The sequence below is a fragment of the Perca fluviatilis genome, chromosome 23, assembly GCF_010015445.1.
Source record: "Perca fluviatilis chromosome 23, GENO_Pfluv_1.0, whole genome shotgun sequence".
In the NCBI taxonomy this organism is placed as follows: domain Eukaryota; kingdom Metazoa; phylum Chordata; class Actinopteri; order Perciformes; family Percidae; genus Perca; species Perca fluviatilis.
In genome coordinates, this window is record NC_053134.1 from 14,496,347 (window position 1) to 14,504,628 (window position 8,282).

General features: G+C 40.5%; 1 long non-coding RNA gene across 1 annotated transcript in view; it reads left to right on the plus strand.

The window, feature by feature from the left end:
* Positions 1 to 4,454: 4,454 nt before the first annotated feature.
* The window catches only part of LOC120553441, a 46,627-nt gene continuing 42,799 nt past the window's right edge, over positions 4,455 to 8,282 (plus strand). The window contains exons 1-2 of the long non-coding RNA XR_005638167.1: positions 4,455 to 4,527; positions 7,971 to 8,055. This is a non-coding gene — a long non-coding RNA (uncharacterized LOC120553441). The remainder of the gene's footprint in view (positions 4,528 to 7,970; positions 8,056 to 8,282) is intronic.

Sequence of the window (8,282 nt, forward strand, 5' to 3'; positions counted from 1 at the left end):
CACATGACGTTCTTCTGACCAAGGACAGTTCAATCAATTGCCCCTGCCCCCAACACACACTTTTTTTTCTCGTAAAGCTTGCGGTTTGCGAGACGAAAATCAGAGATTTTATCAGGAGCTTCAAGTTGAAGCTGTTCCACTGACACTGATATGTTGCGTGGCTTTAAAGGAACACGCTGACTTATTGGGACTTTAGCTTATTCACAGTAACCCCCAGAGTTCGCCTGGAGTTCGCTCAGAGTTGAAGTAATAGAGTCAACAATTACTATATAGTAAAAGCATAGTGACCTTGTTATTTGTACACCCTGTGACTATACAAATCACAACATGTAAACAGGAACATGTTGGCGTTATTTTGTCACTTATTCGGCGCAGTAGGCTAGTTGGAACCGGTTACCTCCAGGATCTGTGCTAGGCTTAGCTAGCACTGGGGGCGTCAGACAGAGTTACAACACACACGGAGATGAGAAGGGTATCGAATGTATCGACTTGTCTAACTCTGGGGGTTACTGTGAATAAGCTAGAGTCCCAATAAGTCGGCGTGTTCCTTTAAAGGTGAAAACATGCCCACACGCAGAACTTGCAAATTCTTTTATCGAATCTCCAAGTGGTGAGATTGTTAAGCTACCATCACTTTTACATTTATGTTAAATGTAATGAAGTAAATTTAACATCAGAATGTTCTTCCTTTTTTGTCTTCTCCAATTAAATTCCATGTTGCTCTATTGGTTGGTCCCTAGAGATGCAGGGTCTAAGAGGCTGTTTTGAATATCGTTCATTAAAGGAATAGCTTGACTTATGGAAAATATGCTTATTAGCTTGTTACCTTTGGACAGAGCCAGACTGGCTCTTCCCATTTTTTCACACTTTGTGCTAAGCTAAGCTTAAACGACTGCTGGCAATAGCCTTATATTAACCTCAGGGACATGAGAGTGGTCTTCTCATCTAATTCTTGGCAAGAAAGAAAATGAGTGCAGTCCTTTTAATATAAAGTGAATTGTTTAAAAGGGCTTAGTAAAACAAACTGGACTTTTGGTGTGCACACAGCATTATAGAATTACTTTACAGTGGTACTGAGAACATAAATACTGGTGTCAAATATCTGAGATTTTTTAACTTCATGTTTCTCATGTAATAGATAAAAAGCATCTTCCTTCAGAATACATTCCACCCACATGATTTATTATTCCTTCTCACTGCCTCCTTATCTGCCTGCAGGAAGTATGCGAGTCAGCCAAAAGGGAGCTGAAGTCAGCATCATGTCCACAGTAATTCTCACAGACTACTCCTTTACACTGTAACACCATTTTCTTGAAACATTTCAAAAGTAACATCCATGTATTGGTTGCACTGATTTTCTTTTCTTTATCTGCTATCACCAGTGGTTGGCACTTGCAGGTAACAGGCTAGGCCTCCACGTGTGGGACAGAGGGGGGTGTTCACAAATCAGGGTACAGAATAGGTAGAAATATAGCACCCTATTTCCAGTTATTGGCACTTAGTTACAGATATTCATGTCAGACCACTATGAGTTCACCTGTTATCCTTGTTTTGTCCCTTGCATGCAAAACTGGCTGACATCCAGGAAATAGTCCTCTGTCATTTAGATTGATGGCCACTGACTGATAACACGATCAATTTAGTCAGGATGATTTTGGATGCAAGATTATATACTGCTCTGTCACATATCTGAGACATTCTAGTCTATCATAGGATGTTTATAGCTTCCAGGCTCCTATAGTCTCTATTATTGCACATACTTATACATAGGCACTTTATTGGTATGCTGTATTTTTGGTAAGTTGCTTTTCTCAAGAACCTTTTGACTGCATATGACAGTGTGGCTTGACTGAACCTGAAAATGACATTAATCCAGCATTTCCATACACCCATGACTATGCGGCAGTTATATAATATAATTTTCTGCTATATGAAAAGTCTTAACGGGACTCTATTGGTTATAACACACAGAAGAAGAACAAACATGAAAGAAGGAGAGGCGTGCTTTCACTGTTCAGATATTGTGAACTGATCCTGCAGTTTGACTTTATACCTTCCTTTTTGCTTGTGCGTGTGCGTATACGCGTGCATGTGTGTCTATGCACGTGCAAATGTTATCTGTTCACACACCTTTGTCAGCCAGAGACTGCATCCTGCTGCCCCACGATCCTGTTGCCATGGTGAACTCCTTTTGGCCTGCAAGAGCATGGATGTGTGTGTGTGTCTCTTCGTGTGTGTGACTTCATGGTTTGCTTTTAAAGAATGTGTGTGTATCCGTGCATGTTAATATATGCATGGCTGCATGGAGACCAGTGTGCACATATGCAGGTGTAAGGGTTTCAGTGACCATTTGTGTGCATGTACATGTATGCACTTAATGTGCTTGTGCACAGGCAGGAGTGTCAGCCTGTTTTATTGGGTGCACGTGTCCTCTGTGTTCGAGCATTGAGACAGATGTGGGAGGAAGGGTGGGATGACTCAGAGATGGTGGGAGGAAGAGGTCCTTGTCCTCTTTTAGTCAGGCTGTTTGTTGTCCAGAGTGCTCTCTGTGTCTGCCCTGTCTTCTTTTCACCTCTCCCCAAATAAATTCTCTTTTTTTACATAGGCTCTTGGCATGAAGTGCTAAATTGATCACTGTTAAAGCCAAACTTCCATATTGTAACAAGACGCGCCGATTACAGCTGACAGTTTCAACAACGTGTGGGTGAATAAACGGGGTTCAATTATGTCTCCCTAATCCTTCACACAATCAATAAACAATTATGTTGGACAAAGACATCGTTTGTTCGTTCATTTCAGAAAGGCATCATCACAACGCACACTTTGAAAACTGGTTGTTATTGAGGGAAAACAAACTGGGCTGATGGCCAATGAGATGCACTTGTTTGAGGAAGCAGAGGTGACTGCTGGCTGCAGAAAGGAATGCTGCAGTCAAAAACTGACAGCTGAAGACCTTTTCAGCCACATGTCTGAACCTACACTTGTACTCACAAGTCAAGCAGTTACTTGGGAAGATGTCACAAGGACAGACGAGATGGGCTGGGAGGCTCTGGCTGAGAGCCTTAACAGTAACAGTGAAGAGTGCTGTGTGGTTTACCATCAAAGTTTTACTGCACACGTAGACTATGACGTTCCAAAACCATTTTCATACACACCTGAAATAAATAGATAAACTAGCTGAATTGAGAGGCAAACGATGATGTAGGTCTGGGTTACTTATTATTTGTTAGTTGCTGAACATTTCTTGGCTTGTGTACCAGTTTAGCATATATTTTAGTGCAGTGGTTCTCAACCTGCATGGGGGACTTTTTTTCTTGTAAAATACTGGATCATTTTACTTTTTCCTCTGGACTCTTGAAAATATTCAAATATATATTTTCAATAATAAAAGAAGGTCCCTCTGGTTGAAGTGGTCACAGCTGGTAGGCATATGCAGCTGGCCTTGGTGGTTCAAAAGAAGACATTGCTTAATTTTAAGGTTTCCAACATATATTCTTTTTAAACATTGGAAACCACTGCTGTAGCATAAACATTGTACCAGGTTAATAGATATGATCCACTTTCACTTCGCATTTTCAGAACTACAACATATTTAATTTGTGATAAATAACAGTTGTACTCTACTACCTTAGTAACAATAATAGACTTACTTAGAGCAGTTGTATTATTCTGCACAGACCAAACCTTATTCTGTGAGCTGAATGAGCTCTCTATCATCTTAGCTTCTTTTACTGCTTCTCTTTCTTCACCACCTCTCTTTTCTTTTTAATTCTCTCCACTTCTCTTTATACCACTTCACTCAGACAGTCCTCATCTCTTCTTCCCTACTCTTTCCCTCTGTTATTTACTTACAGTGTATGCTCATCCTTCTCTCCAATCCTCCTTTATCCCACATTTCTGTCTGTTGTCCTTTGCATCCTCTCCTCACCATCTCCTCCCATCTTCTCTTTTGAGTCTCTATATTTTCCCACTTTATCTACTAACCCATTCTTCTCACTATCTCTTCTTATTAATGTCGCCCACTCTTTTATCGGCTCCCTCAGTTAATCTATCTTTGACTTTTTCCTGTCTTTATCCGAACCTCCCCTCGTTTTCTGGCTTCCTGTGTTTCCTTCGCTGTGCATGGGCTCCAACCTCAACACTGTCGCAGGGCCACAGTGTGTTTGTGCATATAGGATTGCGTGGATGATGTGTGTGTGATAGTGAGGAGTCGTTGACAGATAGGTATGCCATCATATTTTTGTGTTTCTGTCTCTGTATGCATGCTTTATGCATTTGCAAAAGAGAAATTGTTGGTGTGTGTAGTTACAAAAACATCTGCTTCAAAGCATCAACCCTGCAACACCTAGCAACAGCCTGCACAGCACACTCTCCCTTTTTTCTCTCTTTATGCCCCCTCTCATCTTTTTTACTCTCTCTCTCTCTCTCTCTCTCTCTCTCTCTCTCTCTCTCAACAGCCAACTCCATCATTCCCTCTTCATGCTGTGACTGGGAATACTGGATATGAATTTACATGCTCACATGCAGGTATACTGGCACACACACACACACACACACACACACACACACACACACACACACACACACACATACATACTGGTATTTAAGCAGATCTGATGACGTTGGTTTCGGCTGCGTGAAAGCTTCTAAAGAATGATATTCAAAAAGAGACCTTTCGGTTACTATGGCAATGACAGCGATACAAATGTTACAGGTTCCTCATAAATGCAGTCAGATTGAGCACATCTCCATGTAATTATACCTGGGTTGAGAGCTCACTTCAAATACATATGCACACACACACACACACACACACACACACACACACACACACACACACACACACACACACACACACACACACACACACACACACACACACACACACACACACACACACACACACACACACCTGCTTCAGAAATGTGTTCATATTTGTAAATATTGTAAGTGTAATGAAGACAGCTCTGAAAATGGAGGGCTAGAGTGACCTTTAGTTTTAATATATTGTATCAGTCTACATTTACCCTCTCTCTCTCTCTCTCTCTTTCTCTCTCTCCCTCCCTCTCTCCCTTTCTCTCTCTCCCTCTGTCCAACAACGAAAGTGAAATTATAAATTATATTTATCTGAAATGCACACACAGACATGCTTTGCGTTTGCATTAACAGGGTTTAGCAGGCATTCCGTTTTTATTTTCATTTATTTATGTGTTTAAAATGGTAATTTAAAGCAGGCACAAAGCCTATTACTGCTCATTTCAAGGCTCTCTAGTGTATTACATTATTCAAACTGTAGTAAACTTGTACCAAAAACTTATACCAAATCTGCATTACTTAGTGCCTAAATAATGGATACAAAAATCTCCAGGCACCACCTGGCGTAAATGCACCCATCTCTTGGTGGTTGGTCTCCTTCTCATGCAACAAAGCACACAGCTATGGCAGAAATAGATGACCATTTAAAATCATTTAAGATTTTGTCCCTCTGTCAAAGTGCCCTCTGTCAGGGCCCAATGACTGCTACACTGGTGCAAAGACATCTTTCATCTTTGGTGGTTCTTCATCTTTCTCTGACAGGACATTGTGTGTTCTGACATATACAAGATGAGAGTTATCTCTTGTTGTGTCCTCCAGGTGGTGTATAACATAAATAGGTCACGTACCAGACAGTGAAACCTCTACAGCCACTCTCTTCTAGACACTTTGAGCACATGACCCAAATGAGAAATGCTACAGTCTTTCATCCTGTGACGCAGGATTGGGAAAATTATGTGTTGGAATCTACCAGAAACTGATATGGGGAAAAAGTTTTTATGACCTGAAACCTCTATTCATATTTCTTTCTCTCCTCACCTGATTTGCAACTGTTATAAGAGGACTCATTGTGTGGACGTTGCATTGATTTTTAAAGTGCTTCATGTTTTAAGAACTTTTCGTTTACCTTGAGGAGCCTCTCAGTATAACAAGACCAGTTATTCCTAGGGGCTGATTGGAGGGTGCTTGAGATGGGTTGTCATCCATCTTGACAAGCATCCCTGTAATTAACTTCAGAGTGAGATCAACTTGAGGCAAACAGCGCTTTGTCTCTGGCAGCATCCCTCTGGTTGAGTTCCCTGGATGCGGGGCCCTGTAGTCAGGAAATAAAGCCTGGCATGATCAATCTAGAATGAAAGTGATGGATATAGCCTTTTACACATAAATAGATAAACAAATGATCAGTTTATCTTAATAATCATAACCTCTTATTTGAAGGTGGAAATTGAACTGAAAACACTCAAACTGTTATAATTGCCCACTGTATTATAAAATTACTGTGCCTGCACAAAAGTATACAGTAGTAAACAAATTAAAAACTGGTTCTGCAAAAACAAACAGGCACTACTATAGTACTAAAAATACTAAGTCATTTTTTATCTTTCAATGGGTTGACTTGGCTGGACACATACTTGTGTTAAAAGTATCTGTCTTTCACCTTGAAGAGTTAGGGACCATCTGGGAAGACCATATGTCTCCCCTCTTCCATTAGTCTAATGAGTGAGGACTCTAAAGGTACTGTAGTCAAATTAGCATCACTGTGCACAGAGAAAGGCTGGCGTGTTGAGTTTTACACGCTTGGCTACATCTGGTTACATGTGTATACGGAGCAACATCTGCTGAACTTTCTGCAGTTGGCTCTTTTCATATTAGTAAGCAGCTCATGTTTTGTAGACGCTAACCAGAGGGACAAAAAGGACCCTGAGTGTAAGCTATTTCATTTGTATTTCTTTCCAATATAACGGCTTAATATTAAATGAGATTAAGTTTATTTATGAAAAAGCTATTGTGTTTTCAAGTGGTAACTGGACTCATCACACACCACTTAATGTCTTTCATTAACATTTTTTTCAGTAAGAATTAGCATACCAACCTCAGTGGAATATAAATGGAGAAACTCTTTTTGCTGGTTTAATCTTTCATTGTTAAATAAAAACAGAGGTGGTAAAAGTTAATTTTGTGTGTGTGTGTGTGTGTGTGTGTGTGTGTGTGTGTGTATATAAATAAATAAATAAATAAAACCATACTTGGTGCAGTATGCATAATGATTGTATAAATGGAGGTCGGTTTGTGTGCCAACACCTCCAGTTTTACAGATCAGAATCACTCACTGGCACTCAGTCCAGCAGTTACACAGATACTGTATATTTAGATGATTATTCATCCCTGTATGAAACTAAGAGCTACAAAACACACTACACTGTCCCCCAGCAAAGCCTTTTTGTGTGTCTGCTGCCGGTGCTTGTATGTTCCAGGCATTTCTTTGGATGACTGGTGCTGCTGGAAATGACTTTGGCCATTGGAAGTCCCAGTGGGAGTAAAACAATTCTGACTGAAACAGTGTGACCACCAAGCTTTTTTTTAGAGAGAGAGAAAGAGAGAGAGAGAATTTTGACCATGATCGCACCTCCTTCATTAATCTGAATCCGTAATCAGAATATCTGCATGTGTGTGTACATGCTTGTGTGTGTAGGTGGGTGAGCTTGCCAGACAGATGTCTGCGTGGATGTTGTGACACAGAGCCGACTGGTCCATTCAGATCACACACACACACACACACACACACACACACACACACACACACACACACACACATACACACAGCAACTATTGTTCCATCTTGCCCATGTGACGGTGAAAATAAAGCCATTATTTTCCGCCACCTTAAGAAACAGCCACAGCCAAGTGTGAATCCACAGAGCCATTTGAAGCAGGCCTCGCTCACACAACACTCACATTGCAGAATATTAGGCAGCTCATTTAAAACTGTGCTGTTTTGTAGTAAACAAACTTTCCATATACTGCAATACAACACACACGTGTGGTTGCATGGGGTTGCTAGTGAATCTGGAGGACATGTTGTGTCTGTATAAGGCCAGGAAATATGTGAGAAGTGTCTATTTATAAGATAGCATCTGATCCTGCTTCACTTGCAGGCTCTATTCTCCATCTGCCAGCGTGTTCTGCAGCACTGCAGAGGCCAGCATCACAGACTCAGCACACAATGTGCCTTCAGAAATGGTCAGTATAGTTTCTTTTTCTCATAGTATTTTGTCTGTTTTTTTTTCAGATTTTCCTTCCTAATATTTTTAATTTCTGTTTGGCATTGTTTTACCAGAAGATTGATTCATAATCTCGTAGAACTATGTGAAAGTGTCATAAATATTTACTCAGTTCATCAGTCAGTTCATATTCCTTTTTCTGACTGTTTTTATCACACTACTGTGTGATCAATTGTATATTTTAGG